The sequence below is a fragment of the Lepisma saccharinum genome, chromosome 23, assembly GCF_977018435.1.
Source record: "Lepisma saccharinum chromosome 23, izLepSacc3.1, whole genome shotgun sequence".
In the NCBI taxonomy this organism is placed as follows: Eukaryota; Metazoa; Arthropoda; class Insecta; order Zygentoma; family Lepismatidae; genus Lepisma; species Lepisma saccharinum.
The window spans coordinates 43353757-43373893 of NC_139251.1; the positions used below are offsets into that span (position 1 = coordinate 43353757).

The following is a 20137-nucleotide window of genomic DNA, read 5'->3' on the forward strand; positions in this document are numbered from 1 at the left end:
TTAAGTATCAATCAGTGAGGATCCTCTGACATGATACAAAGTTTTGCATAACAGAATCTTTCCATGGATGTAGTATTTAAATAAGTTAATACTACAAGAAAATAATACAAAATGAGTTTTTTAAGGCACAATGAAGAGTTATCTTCTTGAGAAATACACAAGCTATGCTAAAATGAATTTAATGTTTTTACATGCAAGGAAATTGAAAGGAATATGAAAAATAAAGGCATAAGAGATTATTTAGGTACCCATATGAACTCATGGGTCAATAAACCAAGAGAATGTTTTCATTATTTTTTGCCAGAGAAACTTCCAAGATAGAATGTGCACAATGACCCTATGGGGTTTTATATTTGCTTAAGATTCAGGTAATGTAGATATGTTATTTATCTTTGGTGTTACACATGCGGCAAGTTTTTTTTCTATGTGCGATGACATTGCTGCAACTTATAAAAAATGCTCTGTGTTTAGGAAAAAGCATAAGCATTGGTGGTGAAATTGTATTTTCATCTGAAAGTACTGAAGGACACAGAACAATGTTCATTTCTAATCATTTCAAAATGCACTCTGTATATTAAAAATAATTTAATTCAACTCAAAACAATATCTACTTGTAGGTGGCTCAATATCAATTACGTTTCAAGATACAAAATGTCAATTGTTAAATCTTTCACCAACCCATGGTTTAAAGTCAAGTTAGAAGATGTAATAAACAAAGTTGTAGATGATGTAGCAAAGTTATTAACTGTTAAGAGTAAAAATACTCTTATTAACACTAATGGTTTAACCAGTTTCAAAACAGATAAGTGACAGAATTTTAAATCTTATATTTAACTTCTTGCAGATTTCATCCACAAAGCACTAAAATAGCTTTGCCAATCACTTATATCATTAATACCTTTATTGTTATTACAAAACGTACTCATTCTATACTCAAATGTCATCACCATTTTGCTAATATACAAGATTAAGCTACTAAGATTTCATCATTTATATGTATTTTTATGACAATTATTTCTTAATCGTTAACATGCATCCTGGTCATGTTTAGTAAAAACAACAATGCATCTTTAACATTTAACATTATAAACTCAAAGCATCTGATATTTTGAAGTGGATATAAACTGGCAGAAGCCTCAAGTGTGCCCATGTATGTATATAGCCTATATATGCATACAATTTAATGATGTTGGCAAGGTATAAATTATCCAGAACAGCTTAACTTGTTAAGAGACACTTGAACACCTTTTTTATCCAAAGAGTAATTTAACGATTATTTATATATGGAAGTTGTAATTTACACATATTTCATACCCCCCTCACTACAAATACAAGCATAATAAACGTTTCAATATTCCTTGAAGAAGGAAAATAAGCAACATTTGTAACTATTGGAAGCTGTCCCATAACTCTGGACAAAATACTTATTTCTTTATATCTATGTGAGAATTTCTACATCACATTGATCTCTGTGAACCAGCTGACTGGCCCAGATCTTACATCTGACACTTATGGTATAATTGTTTAAACCTATGGTATAAAATTCAGATACCTCATCTGAAGCAATGTATTGGGGACGAATTCTCGTCAACATGATTAAAAAACATTTTCTGACACAATGGAAGTATCATCTGCACTTGGTATGCAACACAAGAGAAAATATTTTGAACATTTTGAACAAAGGCTATTAATTTGATCTGATTTATCATATGGCTCAGACTTATGGCACCCCTTGCATCTCGGCTATGTAATATTTAGAATGAAAGGATATAACAACTAATTTGAAGTACTAATATATCGGTAAGGATGTCGAATCGACCCTTCTTAAGAGAAATATGTATGATACATCGTTGGAAAGGGTATATGAATCAAGGATTCCAGAAATGTAAAATTTAAGGCGAGGAAACAATTGGAAGTGGGGAAAAAAGTAGTATTAATTGACCCCCCAATTCCGGGCTCCGCCCCTGGGGTAATTGACCTACCGCCCCCTACCGCAACCGTGGCCCCGCCTTTTTCTATAGAGTTCCTTTGAATAAAAACATGAAAAAATACGAATGAAAACATGATTTAAAAAAGTTGAATCCTAGTGGAAATTCACATGTGTATTCACGTTGAAAACCAAAGTTCGACCTGGCAATACTGTGTGTTTACAACATGGATTACATTCAAGGAAACCAGCTATGGCAAGTAATGTAGTATTATTTCATAGAAATGTAACTTCAAATTTAGAAATGCACAGTGGCAATTCGAAGTGTTAAATACGTACTATTTGCTTTCAAACGGTAAAACACAAGGGTCGATTGTGCAGTCTAGCCAATATTATACACTCAAGAGAGAGACAGAGATTGTTCTGTTGAAACTTGCATTGCTTTTAGTTGAATCATCTCTTCATGCAGCTTTATGAATATGATCATCTACCAAATACAATACATAAGGAGTAACCACACAACAGGATAAGAATTGTAATCAACCTGCTTTTTTTGTCAGGAACTTCTAACCAATGCAAAGCACATTAAGGATACTTGCCCATTAGTCAGTTTACTCTACAAATACCTATGAGTCACAAATTTCCAAAATTTGAAAATTATGGCAAATGGAATGCACAATAGCCCCCACACAAGAATACCTGAACAGTAACAAAACTCGCCAACAGTCTTACAGAACACCTTTATTTCTTAGGAGTCTTCAGTTTTGTGCATTATTATTAAAACACATTCGCATTTCGCATCATCTACCAATATCATATCACAGTATCATAGCAGGTATCCTTCTTTCTCCTGTCATGTTAAGCAGTCTACACTCGTTTAACATTGAAATGCACAGTATCATCCCAATCATATCAAGTTTTTCATTATCTCCAGGCATACACACTACTATTTTTTTACATACATATTTGAATGAGCTGTGCATAGTCTAGTCCGCGGCTATTATAAACTCTTATTGTATTCAATGCCCAAGAAAAATGCATTGCCTCCATTTTACACATATTGCTCCCTGGATCATTACTGGTTATTATGAATGCAGTGTTGTGAATGTTCAACCAAGTTCCCTGTGATGTAAGCCCGTAACATTGAATGAATCACGGCTTCAAACCAAGTCCAGAATTTAACAAATGAAGTTTATGTTGCTCCTCACATGCTGGCAAGTATCAGTCTTCATCAGAAAAGTAAAACTTCTGCTGACATACAGCACACAGTCATAATCAAGCTGAAAAGAAGAAAAGAAGTTTTCATCATGATTAATGCACTAATTGGCTTTTATCTATCTTTTGCTATTTCTACCAATGCAAAAACTTCAGAGCAACTAGTTAAGTCTTAATATATTGAAAATAAGTCTATAATATATTTTTTTTATTTTTAAGGGTTAGATTTTTTTTATTTTTCCCCCTGAAGCACTAGCGTTGATAATTATTAAATTTTAATTGGTGATGTTAAGCCAAGATTGAAGAAACGTGATTCAGACAATAAATTAATTGTTTATTAAATGACATACTATTGACTATATATTATTAGTGTGCATTACACTGGTTTGTTGAAGGCAGAGAAACTAAGATATGTTTAATTTCTCTGAGCAATATTAATTACCTATGACCAGCCTTACTTAAAATTATGTTGCACAAAAATATCAACCTTTATTGGTTTGTTTGAACTAAACATTACAATTGAGACATGCCTACACAAACACATGGACATCCACAGGATTTATTCCAGGGAGGGGCAAGCAAGGTATTTTTTCTAGGGGGGGAGGCAAACGAGGCATATTTTCTTCCATAGCTAATTGTATTCTCTCCTCAAAAAAACATTGCTTAAGTTTGAATTTATATTCTTGCAATGCGCTTGCAACAATTGAAATATATTACTGCCACTGGACTGAAATGAGTGTCAAAAATGGAATTTTTTGGTTGACCTTTATTATCCAGGAAGGGGGGAGTGGCGCCCCCTTTCCGGACGCCCATGCACAAACTCTAATACGTATTCAGCAAGTGGATGACTATCAGTGTCTACGATTATCAAATTAAGAAGCTACAAATATATTATAGTCTGAGAAATTTATTTTGCTCCGAAGACAGGAAAGTATGCCAGCTGGAATTTTCTATTGGTTCCGATAGAAATTTCAATTGGATTGAATTGGTTTCAATTGGAATGAATCGGATTCTATTGGATGCCTAATACAGCTATCGGCATGTATGGGTTTCAATCGAAATCTCAACTGAAACCAATTGGAAAATCAAGACAATTTCCAATTGGTGAATTGTATCCAATTGTAAGTTTGTATATATATATTGTAATGCTACGCCCTCCCTTGCCCGGGAAAACAAATGCAACCACTACCTAGATAGAGGCGGCAAAATCTCCCTCGGACAAGCGAAATAGCGTTACGGTCCAGGTTAAGTTCGTGTGTAGGAACCGGTGACCGACAGTGCATAGTGATAAGCCATATCGAGTAAACACAAAGACATATGTACTTTCAGATTACCACCTCTTTACCTGTAGCCGGGAAGCGGCTAGCTGCCTACCTGAAAATCACGGGTAGCGACATGCATACGAAAATGATATAGCCCAAAATTAACATGAAAATAAAAAGTATATTCTATTCATAACCAACAAAAATGGAATCATTACAGGTCCCCACACTTGCACTCTCACATTCTCTCTCAGATTCAATCCTCATGGGGTCATCGACACAAGAAATTATACATGACATGTACAGGTTTTATGGCGACAAGCCCTAATTATTGCATTCTCAATTAATGTTATCTTACTTTTTGTCTAATCAGGTCTTTTTGTGATTTTTGCTCCAGTGCTACTTAAATCCTAGCCAGCCCTTACTTAAGTTCACCTTTTGTTTTTAAAAAGAAACTAGTCGGCGCGGTGACAATACATTACTTGACCAGTATAAACAAAGGCGTCTCAACGGCAATTACATTCACGTGGGCGGACGTTTTCCTTTTACAAGACCTCACGTGGTTCAAACATAACCAATAACCTCCGTTGAGCGACGCACACATATACTCTCTAGCAGGCGGGACTTAAACACTTCGCCGCGACGAGCGATTCACATTACCAGGCAAATACTTTTACTAAATAATCACACATGCGGCCTGACATAGCTAGCATTGACACATAAAAAATGAACAAACCTCCAGTAGATTAAACAATTAAGTGGGCGGCGCTTTACTCTAATAGTACGCACTTTAAACAAATACAAAGGAGCACAAACAACAATGAATTTAAGATCATAAAAAAATATCACAAGGAATAAGAAAAATTGACCTGAGACGAATAGATTACAAATGACAAGCGCGACGGGAGTTTGATATAAAATTTCGAGTTGAGTGGGCGTTTTCAAAATGTCGACGAATTTCAAGGGCGTTCTCTAAATCAATCGGGCCGTCACGTGTTAAGGTTCACACAGATGAATACTTTACCATCTCTCAGCTTCCGGGGTGCATCCTGGCGTCTTTATGGGCGATTGAAAACACATAGTATCCACGCGAAAGGTTTCTTTGGTCGCGACGATGAAGATGTGAAAAGGATTCAAACACCTAGTTCCCCGGCTCCTCTTCCTCTCGGGATCGGTGGATCTCCGTGGTATGGCGCGGTTCGGACGTCGCATCTGAGCGGTCGTCGTTGGCGTCGTCGGGGCGTCAACATCTCTCTGTCGCGGCTGGTAGGCGTCGTCGGGGCGTCAACATCTCTCTCTACGTCCCTCTGTCGCGGCTGGTAGGCGTCGTCGGGTCGTCAACGTGGCGGATGGTAGGCGTCGTCGGGTCGTCAACGTGGCGGATGGTAGGCGTCGTCGGGTCGTCAACGTGGCGGATGGTAGGCGTCGTCGGCGTATCAATAGGGCGGCGTTCGACGTTCTCTCTCTCTCCATGGCGGCGGATAGGCATCATCGGCGTAGTTTCTTCTGACGTCGGGCGAATCGACGTAACGCCCTCATCTCCTTTCTTCCTCTAGCCCGCCATAGTTTCCGGTGTTCCTTGTTTCTCAAAAATTATAAATGGCGTAAGGTAATCACGGAAACACGGTTTCGCTTCAACTTCTCCCAGCGGTTGAGGTAGGCGCACTCGTGTAGACTTACTGCCTATCACACACACTGGTGTTCGCACAACACAACAAAGTCCACTGTACACGAAAGGTAGCGCGAAGGTGCTCTCGTTCCAAGAATCGCGGCAAAACTGTATATGGAGAGTTAGCACGGAGCTGCTCTCACTACGAGGATCGCGGTAAGACTGTGTATCGAAAAACCATGTCCTTCGTTTTATTTAGATTTTGAAAAGAGACGCTAGGCGTTCGTTGAAGTGACGCTTCCGCAGAGGTTATTCCACCACGCTCTATTGTCTCCAAACTAGGACGGACCGTGTCCGAAGTTTACTCAGACGGATTAAGCTTCAGCCTCGCTGTCGCCCATAGCTCAATTGCAATCGCTGTCCACAAACTGATCAATTAGAACCGATTTGATCTGGCGTCCGTAATTGTTGCTTGATCGTGACGAAACTCCACACATCTGTCCTTGCACATATGCCACTGCGCTGGTATAAGTTTCACATGAATCTGACCGTTGGAAACCGAGATATTTAAATGTTTGTCATTACGGTCGAATTTCCTAAGCTTTAGGCGCATAGCGTGACCCTTCAGGTGCCCACCCTTAACACAAGCGAATGTCTCGTTCCTCCCGTCGGCTTGGCAAAAATCAAGTATGTAATCTTACAAATTAAAACACTCAACGCTTTGAATCAACACATTTTTACCGCTACATACATGAATAATAATGATAATAATAATAATGACGGTAAATCTGACTGTCACAACCTCGCCCTTCTCCTTCTTCCAAGGATTTCGTAAGCGTGAAAAATTCGCTCTACACAGGGACAGAATTTTTTTTGTTTACAAATCCTTGAACACTCTGTATATAAAATAGACCAACAAATACATTAACACCCTGTATATAAAAATTGACAAGCAAATACATGTACACCCTGTATATAGAAATTTACTCTCTGAACGGCACGGACACTGTGACCTTCCAGATACATAACATATATAATAACACCCTGAATATAAACATAACATGAAGAGTATGTACACAAAACAAGAACAAGAAGTGAGCATTTACGTGTCAGCTTGCATTCCTACGTCGCTCTTACTCTCGTACAGTGCTGTCCACTCTCTGCGCTTCTCATCGGAACAGTTCCACCTCTTGCAGTTCTCTATATGCTGGGGTGCTATGGTCTTCCCAGACGTGCAGTCCACTAACTCCAGAATATTGGCGGCGAGCTTGCTCTTGCAGAAGTACGGACCATCGTACATGAAAAAAAGCTTCTTGATTTTCCCTTCAATTTGAGAGCTAAGTCCGTGATTTTTTACGAATGCGAGGTCTCCAGTTCGAATCTCGGCGCCGTCTCTTGCCTGTCTTTCATTGGCCTTCCTCCTGGTTTCTCTCGTCCGTTCGACGGACATCAGGATCTTTTGCTTGACAGTTGGGTCGCGGTTGTCCTCCCTCAATCCAAAGTGACGAATTACGTCTCTCCGAGGTGTGCTGCCGAATTGTAGCTCTGCTGGTGTGAACCCAAGGGTGTCGGATTCTGTGTTGTTTAGGAGGAGTACAATCGAGGTGACGTGCTTGCTCCATTCCTGATGCTGTTTATGGCAAAATAATCTCAAGAGGCGGTTCATTTCACAGTGCATGCGTTCGACCTTGTTTGCCTGCGGCCTGTAGCTCGGGGTCCATATGGGCTTCACTGCGTATGCTTCCAAAGTGTCCCTCCAGAGGCTACTTGTGAACTGAGCTCCGCGGTCCGTGAGTATGTAGCGCGGAGTTCCGAGGTGTACAAAGTAATTTTCAGTAAGCTTACGGAGCAACACTCTCGTCGCGGTTGACCTGACTGGATACGCAACTAGGAAACGACTGCATCCATCCATGACTGTGAATAGGTACTTCGTGCCGTCCTTGCTCTTCGGGAGTGGTCCCACGCAGTCTGCGAACAACACTTCCCGCGGTTTCTCTGCCACAAACGATGTTGGGTTTTTTGCTGCTCTGACGCGGTTAGGCTTAGTTTGCATACAGATGACGCAATCGCGCACCCATTTCTTAGCGTCTTTCCGCATCCCTTTCCAATAATAGGTACTCTCGAGGTATCTCCACATTTTCCTCCCCCCGAAGTGACCTGATTTGTCATGCGCTTCCTCCAAGATTTTCCTTCTCGCTTCAGCTGGCACATATACCCTCAGGCGCTCCGGGTTGTGGACATCCGTCTTGCACAGGATCCCGTTCGCGACGACAAAATGCTCTTTCACGCGTCGCTGGCGACGTGGATCTGCGGGTTGCTGGTCTTCCAGGATACTGAAGTACTGTGCGAGCTCGGCATCTTCGTGTTGCATTTCTATAAACCGCCCGCGGCTGAAGGTGGTCAGGTACAGGGAATCGAACTGCATCAAATTTACGTGCACTTTTGTTAATCCTTTCCCCCCAACGTATCTTGACAGGGCATCAGGCACAACATTCTCTCGCCCTTTCACATACTCCACCTCGAACGAGTAGCGCTGAAGGCGATTGCTCCACCTCGTTAGTCTCCCACTCCAGTTTTTCGCGCGGTGCAGCCATTGGAGATTCCGGTGGTCTGTTCTCACAATAAAGTGTCCTCCGGCCAGATAAACATGAAAGGTTTCGATGGCCCACACCACGGCCAGGCACTCGAGTTCTCCGACGGTGTAATTTCTCTCTGCCCCCCGGAGGGAACGACTGGCGTACTGAATCACACGTTTCTCCCCCTCCTTTTCTTGATAGAGTACTGCGCCCACGGCCGTGATTGAAGCGTCGCACTGGACATAAAAGACGTCAGAAAAATCAGCGTGGTAGAGGCGAAGCTGTTCACAGACGGCGTCCTTTAGTTTATCTAGGGCTCCCTGGTGTTGATCCGTCCACTTCCATGCCTTTCCTTGTTTCAGCAGTTCAAATAGGGGTGACGCAAGTTCGCTGAAGTTCTGTATGAAGCGCCGGTGCCACGTAAATATCCCTAGAAGGCGCTGGACTCCTTTCCTTGATGTCGGGGGCTCAAGCTTCCTTATGGTTTCAAACTTCACTGGGTCCTGCCTCACGCCTTGCGCGTCTATAATGTGGCCCAAAAATTGCACTTCCGGTTGAAAGAAAGCCGATTTCTCGAGTTTAATTGTCATTCCCGCATCTCGTAATTTAGTGAGGATCAGGTTTAGATGTTCGAAATGTTCCTCTACGTTTCTCGAGAAGCACAAGATGTCATCTACATACCACAGACAGAAATCTTTCACTTCGTCTCCGAGCACTTCCGCCATGGCGTTCGTGAAAGCTTGCACGCCGTTGGAGATTCCGAACGGAACGACTGTAAACTCATATAAGTTATCCTCGAATCCGAAGGCTGTATAAGGCATGCTCTGTTCGCACAAGGGAACCTGCCAGAATCCAGATAACATATCGATTTTTGAGAACACGTGTTTTCCATGGAACAGTTGTAGGGTGTCCTGTAGTTTTAATGTTCTGACGCGTTCCAGCTTACACCTCGTATTTAGCGCGCGAAAATCTCCGCAAATTCTGAGGCTATTGTCAAATTTCTTCACCACGAGTAGAGGATTCAAATGTACGGAGCGTGATTTCCTAATTACGCCCCACTCCAGCATCTGCTGCAGCTGCCGACGCACTTCCGGTCGATGTGTAAACGCTATCGGGTAAGGCTTACTGACAACTGGACTTTCTCCCTCGACACGGATTTCATGCGTATACTTCCGGCACTTTCCTGGCCTTTCATCAAGAACGACGGCATTATCCCTCAAAAGATTGGCGAAAACTTGCTTTTGACTCGCCGAGAGATTCTCACATGAAGCAACTGCGGCGTGCAATCTTTCCTGTACTCCTTTGTCGCGGTCGACCTCCGAACATAAAGCGACGACGGGCTGGAACTCGCCCTCTTCTCCTGCGCATGACCTCCAGAACTCGACGTTGAACTCTTCGTCGCGATTATTCAAGGTTACAAAGTGTCGACCGATGTTAAGCACAGACGCATACCGGCTCAGGAAATCCATTCCTAGCAGCAGGTCCACGGACAATGACTGGACCACCAGAACCTCAACCTCCACGTGACGTTCATCCAGCGTTGCTTGCAGAATGGTGTGACCGAGAGGCCTCTCTCTCGCTTTGCCCGAGAAATCGATGAGTCTAAAGTCTCGTACGTGCCGAAGTTGTGGCCTGCGTACTCCCTTTGTCACGCGCCGCCAAGTTGCCTCCGAGCACAAGCTTGCCTCACTTCCCGTGTCTAGGAGCCCCATCACAATTTCATCACCCACTCGCAGTTGTACATGTGGCGATTTCGAAGGCCAGCGGTCCTCGTGACTTTCCTCGGCTTCTTCGTCGGCGTGGATCTCCTCGTCCAGCCAAGCGGCACGAATCCTGATCGGCGTGGTCTTTGTTACATCCGGGTGGTTCGGCTCAAGCGAAGGTGGATCAGGTGTAGTCTGCCCCGCATCCGAGCCCTGACGCGAGACTTTTATTAGTTTCCCGGATGCTGGTATCCCGACGGTCCTGGCCTGGGCGAACCGCGTCTGGAATTCGGCCTGGTCTCTTCTCTCGCTGGGCTCCGTTGCGTCCTCGCTCCACGGCGTCCTGCATCTCCCCGATCTGACTCCGGGCTGACCGACCTGCTATCCGCGTGGCGCTGATAAAAGCCATCCCGGACTTGGCCGTTCTGAAACAAGCTGTCGTTCCTCCTTGGCGACGCACGAGTCGGACCTCCACGCCGTCTCCTGCCTCTGAACGGGCGTCTTCGTTGCGGTGTAGGTGGATCTTGCAGCTGGCGGTTCCTTTCAGCCCCTGGAGCGTGGTGCTGTCCTCTCCATCCCTGCTGGACTAGATGAACGCGCGGGTGTTTATTCCGGTGCGACGAATCATCTTCCGGTCGGCGCCGCTTGCTAAACTTCTCTCCCCTGGTTTTCTGCCTCTCCTCCTCGCACTGAAACAGATTTTCCAGTGTGAGGGACATCGCGTCGGCGTCAAACACGCATGCTCCATTGAGATGACGACGAATCTCGTGTGGGAAATGGTACACCAGAGCGGCTATTATCTCCGCCGTGGTCATTTGTGGTTGCAGAGACTTGAACTCATTGTAACGTTTCCAAAAGTACTGGGCATACGTGAGTCCTCCGCCCCTGTCGTATCGTTCGTTTCGCACCTGCATCAGCATCCTCTCGACCTGCAGGGGACGTTGAAAATAAGTGAGAAACGCTTCTTTGAACTCCTCATATGAATTGAAGTTCCCCTCGTTCCTGTCCATCCAGTTCTTGGCCCGGTCCTGCATTAAACCTTTCAGAATCAGAAGCCTATCCTCGTCTGTCAGACCTAACTCACGGGCGGTAGAGGTAAATTCCTCGAGGTACGTGGAAGGAAGAATTCTGTCAGCACCCGAAAATTTTTTAAAGTGCTTCCGGTATTCGGGCGGAAACAGAGCTCTCCTGGCGGACGGTTGTCCTAACTGTAAATCCTGGTCCCTCTGCTCGCGGCGCGGACTCACCCGTGGTGACGCAGTGTTTTCTCTTCGAAGGGGGCGGGGCGTTCCTGGAGCTCGCTGGTCGCTTTCCCCGTTCGAACAAGTGGCGACGTCGGCTGCCGGTGGTGACGTCAATCTGGGCTCCCGTGACGATTGTGAAGTGCCGCTGCTAGTCACGCTCAGTTGACGCACTTTCATCTCGAGGTCCTCAATCCGTTCGGAGTTTCCTTCGGCTCGAACTGAAATTTCCCGCACATGTCGCCCCAGGGAGTCTATGCCACGGTCACATGTCGCTTCCAGCTGCACGCATTGTCGGGCCATCTGCTGCATACCTTCCTCCTGGTCGCGCACGCTCCGAGACAGTGTTGCCATCTGGTTCTCTTGCCTATCGATCCGCACGTTGGTGTCGGCGATTTTGGCTTCGACACGGGATTCGCATTCCTGTACCCGCGCGACGAGTTCTTGCGTTATCACCTCACCGGAAGTACGGATGGTCTCCTGGAGGCGGTCTTCCGTCACTTGCATCTGGGTGCTGATGGCCTCTATCTTGCTTTGGGTCGCTTCCATCTTGGCTTCCATCCGCAGTAGCATCTCGATGATCTGTTGGGAGTTGGTACCACTGAGGCTAGCTGCTTCGTCGACCCGTTCTGCTCTTCTCGGAGATACCTGTTGCGCGCTGGTCTCATTGGCTTGCCCCCCGCTGTTCGGTAGACTGGTCTCTTCACGTGGACTTAACGGGAGATCGCACCGGGAACAAACCTGTCTAGCTGCGCCGACATTTTCACTTTCTGGGAACTCCTCGCTGCAGACATCGCAAACCACCCTTACGTCACTCATGTTTAAGTTCTCGATGCGGCGGTTGCGCAATTTCATGAAATCGAATATTCAACCCTCGGTCGATTCTCAATGCTCGCTGACAAGCGTAAACGTGAGCGCTCACAATATATACCAATATATATATTTAAACAATTCACAAACGAAAAAAGATAAGGGCGGTCGATTCCCCTTTTGCCAGAACTCAACTTAACGCCTAATGCCATATGCCAAACAAAAATTTTAAAATGCCTAACGCCTTAAGTAGCTGCCCTACTACCTTGACAAAAATAAACGCCTAATGTCTCAATTACCACCTCACGTCAAAAATAAAACAATAAAATCTCACAATGAAACACAGTTACATGACACCAAAATACGCCTGACGTAGCCCTTACAAAACGACATATACCTCTGCACTGAGGGTGCTTTCGATTTAAAATATACCGGTCACTGTGTTCGCGGCGCCAAAAATGTAATGCTACGCCCTCCCTTGCCCGGGAAAACAAATGCAACCACTACCTAGATAGAGGCGGCAAAATCTCCCTCGGACAAGCGAAATAGCGTTACGGTCCAGGTTAAGTTCGTGTGTAGGAACCGGTGACCGACAGTGCATAGTGATAAGCCATATCGAGTAAACACAAAGACATATGTACTTTCAGATTACCACCTCTTTACCTGTAGCCGGGAAGCGGCTAGCTGCCTACCTGAAAATCACGGGTAGCGACATGCATACGAAAATGATATAGCCCAAAATTAACATGAAAATAAAAAGTATATTCTATTCATAACCAACAAAAATGGAATCATTACAGGTCCCCACACTTGCACTCTCACATTCTCTCTCAGATTCAATCCTCATGGGGTCATCGACACAAGAAATTATACATGACATGTACAGGTTTTATGGCGACAAGCCCTAATTATTGCATTCTCAATTAATGTTATCTTACTTTTTGTCTAATCAGGTCTTTTTGTGATTTTTGCTCCAGTGCTACTTAAATCCTAGCCAGCCCTTACTTAAGTTCACCTTTTGTTTTTAAAAAGAAACTAGTCGGCGCGGTGACAATACATTACTTGACCAGTATAAACAAAGGCGTCTCAACGGCAATTACATTCACGTGGGCGGACGTTTTCCTTTTACAAGACCTCACGTGGTTCAAACATAACCAATAACCTCCGTTGAGCGACGCACACATATACTCTCTAGCAGGCGGGACTTAAACACTTCGCCGCGACGAGCGATTCACATTACCAGGCAAATACTTTTACTAAATAATCACACATGCGGCCTGACATAGCTAGCATTGACACATAAAAAATGAACAAACCTCCAGTAGATTAAACAATTAAGTGGGCGGCGCTTTACTCTAATAGTACGCACTTTAAACAAATACAAAGGAGCACAAACAACAATGAATTTAAGATCATAAAAAAATATCACAAGGAATAAGAAAAATTGACCTGAGACGAATAGATTACAAATGACAAGCGCGACGGGAGTTTGATATAAAATTTCGAGTTGAGTGGGCGTTTTCAAAATGTCGACGAATTTCAAGGGCGTTCTCTAAATCAATCGGGCCGTCACGTGTTAAGGTTCACACAGATGAATACTTTACCATCTCTCAGCTTCCGGGGTGCATCCTGGCGTCTTTATGGGCGATTGAAAACACATAGTATCCACGCGAAAGGTTTCTTTGGTCGCGACGATGAAGATGTGAAAAGGATTCAAACACCTAGTTCCCCGGCTCCTCTTCCTCTCGGGATCGGTGGATCTCCGTGGTATGGCGCGGTTCGGACGTCGCATCTGAGCGGTCGTCGTTGGCGTCGTCGGGGCGTCAACATCTCTCTGTCGCGGCTGGTAGGCGTCGTCGGGGCGTCAACATCTCTCTCTACGTCCCTCTGTCGCGGCTGGTAGGCGTCGTCGGGTCGTCAACGTGGCGGATGGTAGGCGTCGTCGGGTCGTCAACGTGGCGGATGGTAGGCGTCGTCGGGTCGTCAACGTGGCGGATGGTAGGCGTCGTCGGCGTATCAATAGGGCGGCGTTCGACGTTCTCTCTCTCTCCATGGCGGCGGATAGGCATCATCGGCGTAGTTTCTTCTGACGTCGGGCGAATCGACGTAACGCCCTCATCTCCTTTCTTCCTCTAGCCCGCCATAGTTTCCGGTGTTCCTTGTTTCTCAAAAATTATAAATGGCGTAAGGTAATCACGGAAACACGGTTTCGCTTCAACTTCTCCCAGCGGTTGAGGTAGGCGCACTCGTGTAGACTTACTGCCTATCACACACACTGGTGTTCGCACAACACAACAAAGTCCACTGTACACGAAAGGTAGCGCGAAGGTGCTCTCGTTCCAAGAATCGCGGCAAAACTGTATATGGAGAGTTAGCACGGAGCTGCTCTCACTACGAGGATCGCGGTAAGACTGTGTATCGAAAAACCATGTCCTTCGTTTTATTTAGATTTTGAAAAGAGACGCTAGGCGTTCGTTGAAGTGACGCTTCCGCAGAGGTTATTCCACCACGCTCTATTGTCTCCAAACTAGGACGGACCGTGTCCGAAGTTTACTCAGACGGATTAAGCTTCAGCCTCGCTGTCGCCCATAGCTCAATTGCAATCGCTGTCCACAAACTGATCAATTAGAACCGATTTGATCTGGCGTCCGTAATTGTTGCTTGATCGTGACGAAACTCCACACATCTGTCCTTGCACATATGCCACTGCGCTGGTATAAGTTTCACATGAATCTGACCGTTGGAAACCGAGATATTTAAATGTTTGTCATTACGGTCGAATTTCCTAAGCTTTAGGCGCATAGCGTGACCCTTCAGGTGCCCACCCTTAACACAAGCGAATGTCTCGTTCCTCCCGTCGGCTTGGCAAAAATCAAGTATGTAATCTTACAAATTAAAACACTCAACGCTTTGAATCAACACATTTTTACCGCTACATACATGAATAATAATGATAATAATAATAATGACGGTAAATCTGACTGTCACAATATTGTAGAATCAATATGTGATAAATTCATTTATTGACTCAAACATACGTAGTTTAATTCTTGACACCACATTTCCTGTAATTTAGAAGTTCTTTGGAAAAACAACACACTTGATCTGAATTTATTCTGAATTCTAATGCATACTACTGAAGTCAGATTTATCTTCTTAATAAATACCAAACAAGAACTATTTCTCAAGAACCAACTCAACCTTAAAGCAGCTAGTAGTTGGAATAAATGTTCACATTAGTTCTTGTTTCTTTCAATATGGAATTTCCATGGTTAATCTTTAGTGTATGTAATGCAATTGAAAAATGAGCAATGTTTTGATCAACTAAGTCGATCTCGACCCTGTTTTGTTTTTTCATCACTTTTTCAAATGTTGTGGGTCAGATTCTTTGTTTAACCTAATTTTTTGGTGTTTTTGCATGTATAAAGGAAGAACAACATGTCAATTTATAACTGAAGCATCATGTTTTTCGATTTTCTATAAGTGTTAAACACAATGAGGCTACAAAGTTAAAAACGTGTTCATATATTTGAAAAAAAAAATGTATGTGAAAGTTATTCTAAGTTACAAATTCCACATGCTTTACCAGAGATTCATTTTAGTTGTTTTATATGATTCCATTGCATTTACAGTTGTATAAAAAGTAAAAAAAAAAGTAAAGTGTTCCCCTGTGCATAGCACCACGCCATGAAGATGATATGATCCACATTTTTATGTGACGTCACCAGTAGAAAATATGTCACTAATTTATTTATTTTTGTAAAAGAAAGCGTAATTTCTTTGTTTTATATGTAATATTGCACCCTGTTTGTAATATATATCTTTTGTTTAATGTTTATTGTATTTTATGCTCTGTTATGAGTAGTTTAATGTATCTTCATGTTTGCAAGAGTGCACTATACGAATTTGTATTTCTAAAGATGTATAGATGTCAGTTTTGTTGATAGTATCCTTTTGTAGATAGTGAGTGATTCATCTGTACTTTAATCTGTGTTCTCGAAAATAGTATAAAAGCGAGGATATCGCGTAAGAAACATCACACTTTTTCGCCACGGATCGACGAAGCTTTTAAACTTAAAAAGAACTCCTCGATGTTGTGCATACATCTTGGTATGGTAGTTCGGGGCGCAAGCTAGGCCTATGTGATCATAGGTACGCCGATAGCCATGCATTGATGATATGCACAATAGTGCAGCCATTCTACGTCAAATAATAAAGTTAGCCTAAGGATTAATTTGGAAATAAAAGGCTAAAGAGCAAATATTGGCTCAGTTATCATTGCATATCTCTTGGTGTGGTAGTTCGGGGCGCAAGCTAGGTCTATGTGATCATAGGCTTGCCGATAGCCACGCATTGAGTTTATGCGTTTTAATTGAGTCAATTCATCGACAAAGCGAAATCCTCGCCCTCGTCTCAAGTATAGTTGCATTATAATTGCAATAAATAAAGAATAAAACTTTTCAGTTTATACATACGGCAGTAATGTGGTTTTATTTCTCTGTGCTGTGAATATTGTCTTTGCCTAACACTATCCCTGTACCTGAGAGGAGTCTGTGTACTTCACCGAGTCTCATCGTTCACCGCTGAGTATTATTAAGTTAATATTAATAGTAAAATAATACGACGCGTCTAAATAATTGTGAAGTAGAACGTATCAAGTGGCAGCTCAACGTGTTGGCTCGATATTGTAGTGTACAAGGGCAAGACAATTGTTTAAAGTTGAGATTAATTGTGCAAGAGCACTGAACTTTCATAGTTGTAGAAAAGCACAGAGCTATTTCGTTTCGAAATGGAAAAGAAGCATTTGCGTAGCGCAAATAAAAATCTTGCTTCAAGTTCAGAGCTTAATGTTCCCGATTGTTGTCGGGCCATTGATAAAGAAAGAACCACATTTGTATGCAAGAAATGTACAAGGCTTCTACATTATGAATGTTGTGGCTTAGATATTCGAACTGAAAGCCACGATGCTACCGATTTGGTTTGTAAAGATTTTGAATCATTGTCTACGGATAGTTCATCTGATCCATTAAATATGTTCAAAGCATTAAAAGCCATGATTGAAGGAATTAGCAAGCAACAAGTCGAAAGTATGGAAAAATTACAGACTGATATTAAACAGCAAGCTGATTCCATTAATAACTTGAAGGCCGATATTAGCAATGATATTAGCAAACAGTCTGAAACATTGCAGGCTGATATGTGTAAACAGTCTGAAGCACTGAAAGCTGATATCTGCAAACAGTCTGAAACATTGCAGGCTGATATGTGTAAACAGTCTGAAGCACTGAAGGCTGATATCTGTAGACAATCTGACATATTAAAGGAAGATATCCTCAGACAATGTGCGTTGCTAAAGGATGATATCGGTAAGTAGCACGATGAATCTATAAAAGTATTAAGAGCTGAAATAGGCGAGATGGCCTGTGAGATTCAACAACTGAAGTCTGAGAACGAGGAATCTAGGGCGCGACTCTCTGAAGAAATCCGACAGGCTAGAGAGATAGACTTTGATGACTTCCGGCGTAGCTTGGCAGCCGATGTTAATACAGCCACGGAAAGTGTTCGCATCGATGTAGAGGATATTAATTCGAGATTCACTGAGGAGTGCAATAAGATTATTGAAAAACAGCTGACGATGGAACAGATATTGGCCGAGGCCGAGACTGACAAAATACAGTTCCGGGCTGAGGTCCAAGACCCAGGGCGGGCCTCAGCTACTGGGCGGGTCGCAGGTGGCGGATCGCGAATGGCCATCAGATATGATGGTTAGCTGCGAATAACCAAATAAGCAGTCCCGGACCGAGGCGGCAGTGCTATCAGGGTCTGGAGGGAGTGATCTGTGGCAGGATCACTCCCATTAAAACCCAGAAATGCCCAAAGACAGCACCGTGACATGGCGAAGAAGTGCCGCCATTAAATAAGCACAGCCCCTGCTGCCTTGCAGGGAGGGGAGGGATCCCCAAAGGCTAAGGGAAGGATACCCTGACAGAAAACCAAGGGGTAGGAAGGGCTCCGAAGGCAAAGCAACACCAACCTACCTAGGGGAGTAAACCCTAAATAAATCCTGGTCCTCCAGGTTGGGGGTTGGGCGTAGGGTTAACTCCCCTACCCCGTCAAAAGAACTTGTTACGGATGCCACAAGATTGCCTCGGAGGAGATCAGATAATTTGTTGACGACCCGGCGAAAGAAAAGTTTAATGAGAAGGAAAACCGATATAATGCTCGCAACCTGGAATGTAAGAACATTGAAGAGACCAGGAAAGCTGAGAGAAATAAGAGAAGAAATAGAAAAATATGGAGTGAAAGTGTTAGCATTACAAGAAACACGCTGGAAAGGACAAGGAATGATAACGTCTGGAAAACATATACTGATGTATAGTGGAGGAGAAACTGGTAACAATGGTACAGGTTTCCTAATCCAAAAGTCTATTAAACCAAGTATTATTAACTTTACAGCAATTAATGATAGGATGTGCTCAGTCAGACTTAGAGCAAAATTCTTCAATATCACAATGTTTTGTGTGTATGCCCCCACAGAAGAAGCAGAGGAGGAGGAGAAAGATGCTTTTTACTCAAAATTAGAAGAAGAAATAAATCATGTACAAAGACACGATGTAAAAATCATATTAGGGGACTTAAACGCCAAAATAGGAAGAGAAGAGATGTACAGAAGCATAATTGGCAAAGAAAGCCTGCATGAAGTAAGCAATGATAACGGAATGAGATTGATAGACTTTGCAAGCAGTAAGGAAATGGTAATTAAAAGTACTTGGCTTCCACGAAAAGACATAAAAAAGGAGAACTGGGTGTCTCCAGACGACCGCACAAAAAGTCAAATAGATCATGTTATAATAGACAGGAGACATGCCACAGATATTATGGAGATCAGTAGTTGTAGAGGTGCTGATGGTGACACAGACCACCATCTAGTGAGAATCAAGTATAGACAGAAAATTGATGTGAAAAGATCAAAAAAGGAAAGTAAGAACATGAAACATAATGTAGAGGAACTCAGGAATGTCAGAGTAAGAGAGGAATACCAAGAAAAACTTATGGAGGCACTAGAAACCAAAAAAGATATATGGGAGAAAGGAGAACTAGAATGTAAGTGGGAAATACTAAAAACAGTAACAGGTAAGGCAGCAGAGGAAACATTGGGAAAGAAACAAAACAAGAAGAGAGAACAGTGGTTTGATGAAGAATTCTCAATATTAATACAGGAGAGAAACGATGCCAGAAAAAGGATGCTTCAACGGAGAACAAGACAAGTAGTGGAAGAATATAGAGAAAAGAGGAGAGAAGCAGATAAGACATGTAGAGCTAAGAAAAGACAGTTTGAGAGAAATAAATTAGAAGAGTTAGATGAAATGAAAGATAGAAATGAGATACGAAAGTTTTATGAGAGAACAAGAGATCTGAAGAAAGGATACCAACCCAGAGCGGTTTTCTACAAGGATAAAGAAGGAAACCTCATTGGAGACAAAAGAAAGATGATGGAAAGATGGCAGGAGTATTTCTGTGAACTACTTAACGGAACCAATGAGGAGGATAAAGAAGAGGGGAAAAGTGATGAAGAGGAAGAAATAAGTAAGGAAGAGGAGGAAGAGATAATACCAACTTTAAAGGAAGTAAAAGATGCAATAAAGTCTCTAAAGAATAATAAAACACCAGGAGAAGATGGCATAGAATCGGAGTTGTTGAAATATGGTGGAGAAGGAGTGAAGAAGGCCATATATGAAGTGATAGAAGAAGTTTGGATAAAAGAAGAAATGCCCAGAGACTGGACAGTAGGAA

General features: G+C 43.0%; 1 long non-coding RNA gene across 1 annotated transcript in view; it reads right to left on the reverse strand.

Moving 5' to 3' along the window:
• Positions 1–2268: 2268 nt before the first annotated feature.
• LOC145977719 (uncharacterized) overlaps positions 2269–20137 on the reverse strand; it is a 35573-nt gene continuing 17704 nt past the window's right edge. The window contains exon 2 of the long non-coding RNA XR_014440622.1: positions 2269–3207. This is a non-coding gene — a long non-coding RNA (uncharacterized LOC145977719). The remainder of the gene's footprint in view (positions 3208–20137) is intronic.